Raw genomic sequence first — 2679 nt, 5'->3', positions numbered from 1 at the left:
TTTACCTAGATTCAACGGCTGAATTGCAAGAAAACAGCAGAATTCTGCACGAAATCATCAAAATTCTTACAGAAAACCGCATATTTCGATGCAAAACGACGATTTCTCGCCGATTTTCGTTGTTTTCTGGCATGAATTTGCAAAGAAGAGCACGAAATCTACAAAATCATGACTTTTTACCAAGATTCAACGGCTGAATTGCAAGAAAACAGCAGAATTCTGCACGAAATCGTCAAAATTCTTAGAGAAAACCGCATATTTCGATGCAAAACGACGATTTCTCGCCGATTTTCGTTGTTTTCTGGCTTGAATTCGCAAAGAAGAGCACGAAATCTACAAAATCATCACTTTTTACCAAGATTCAACGGCTGAATTGCAAGAAAACAGCAGAATTCTGCACAAAATCATCAAAATTCTTAGAGAAAACCACATATTTCGATGCAAAACGACGATTTCTCGCCGATTTTCGTGGTTTTCTGGCTTGAATTCGCAAAGAAGAGCACGAAATCTACAAAATCATGACTTTTTACTAAGATTCAACGGCTGAATTGCAAGAAAACCGCAGAATTCTGCACGAAATCATCAAAATTCTTACAGAAAACCGCATTTTTCGATGCAAATCGACGATTTCTCACCGATTTTCGTTGTTTTCTGGCTTGAATTCGCAAAAATGAGCACGAAATCTACAAAATCATGACTTTTTACCAAGATTCAACGGCTGAATTGCATGTAAACAGCAGAATTCTGCACGAAATCGTCAAAATTCTTAGAGAAAACCGCATATTTCGATGCAAAACGACGATTTCTCGCCGATTTTCGTTGTTTTCTGGCTTGAATTCGCAAAGAAGAGCACGAAATCTACAAAATCATGACTTTTTACTAAGATTCAACAGCTGAATTGCAAGAAAACCGCAAAATTCTGCACGAAATCATCAAAATTCTTACAGAAAACTGCATATTTCGATGCAAAACAACGATTTCTCGCCGATTTTCGTTGTTTTCTATCTTGAATTCGCCAAGAAGAGCACGAAATCTACAAAATCATGACTTTTTACCTAGATTCAACGGCTGAATTGCAAGAAAACAGCAGAATTCTGCACGAAATCATCAAAATTCTTACAGAAAACCGCATATTTCGATGCAAAACAACGATTTCTCGCCGATTTTCTTTGTTTTCTGGCTTGAATTCGCAAAGAAGAGCACGAAATCTACAAAATCATCACTTTTTACCAAGATTCAACGGCTGAATTGCAAGAAAACAGCAGAATTCTGCACGAAATCATCAAAATTCTTAGAGAAAACCGCATATTTCGATGCAAAACGACGATTTCTCGCCGATTTTCGTTGTTTTCTCGCTTAAATTCGCAAAGAAGAGCACGAAATCTACAAAATCATCACTTTTTACCAAGATTCAACAGCTGAATTGCAAGAAAACAGCAGAATTCTGCACGAAATCATCAAAATTCTTAGAGAAAACCGCATATTTCGATGCAAAACGACGATTTCTCGCCGATTTTCGTGGTTTTCTGGCTTGAATTTGCAAAGAAGAGCACGAAATCTACAAAATCATGACTTTTTACCAAGATTCAACGGCTGAATTGCAAGAAAACAGCAGAATTCTGCACAAAATCATCAAAAATCTTACAGAAAACCGCATATTTCGATGCAAAACGATTATTTCTCGCCGATTTTCGTTGTTTTCTGGCTTGAATTCACAAAGAAGTGCACGAAATCTACAAAATCATGACTTTTTACCAAGATTCAACGGCTGAATTGCAAGAAAACAGCAGAAATCTGCACGAAATCATCAAAATTCTTACAGAAAACCGCATATTTCGATGCAAAACGACGATATCTCGCCGATTTTCGTTGTTTTCTGCCTTGAATTTGCAAAGAAAAGCACGAAATCTACAAAATCATCACTTTTTACCAAGACTCTACGGCTGAATTGCAAGAAAACAGCAGAATTCTGCACGAAATCATCAAAATTCTTAGAGAAAACCGCATATTTCGATGCAAAACGACGATTTCTCGCTGATTTTCGTTGTTTTCTATCTTGAATTCGCAAAGAAGAGCACGAAATCTACAAAATCATGACTTTTTACCAAGATTCAACGGCTGAATTGCAAGTAAACAGCAGAATTCTGCACGAAATCGTCAAAATTCTTAGAGAAAACCGCATATTTCGATGCAAAACGACGATTTCTCGCCGATTTTCGTTGTTTTCTGGCTTGAATTCGCAAAGAAGAGCACGAAATCTACAAAATCATCACTTTTTACCAAGATTCAACGGCCGAATTGCAAGAAAACAGTAGAATTCTGCACGAAATCATCAAAATTCTTAGAGAAAACCGCATATTTCGATGCAAAACGACGATTTCTCGCCGATTTTCGTTGTTTTCTGGCTTGAATTCGCAAAGAAGAGCACGAAATCTACAAAATTATCACTTTTTACCAAGATTCAACGGCTGAATTGTAAGAAAACAGCAGAATTCTGCACGAAATCATCAAAATTCTTACAGAAAACTGCATATTTCGATGCAAAACAACGATTTCTCGCCGATTTTCGTTGTTTTCTATCTTGAATTCGCCAAGAAGAGCACGAAATCTACAAAATCATGACTTTTTACCTAGATTCAACGGCTGAATTGCAAGAAAACAGCAGAATTCTGCACGAAA

The sequence above is a fragment of the Gnatocerus cornutus genome, unplaced genomic scaffold, assembly GCF_029298725.1.
Source record: "Gnatocerus cornutus isolate USDA-ARS CGAHR unplaced genomic scaffold, icGnaCorn1.1 ctg00000022.1, whole genome shotgun sequence".
Taxonomy (NCBI): domain Eukaryota; kingdom Metazoa; phylum Arthropoda; class Insecta; order Coleoptera; family Tenebrionidae; genus Gnatocerus; species Gnatocerus cornutus.
The sequence above is the reverse complement of the archived record's forward strand: the minus strand, read 5'-3'. Positions refer to the sequence as shown.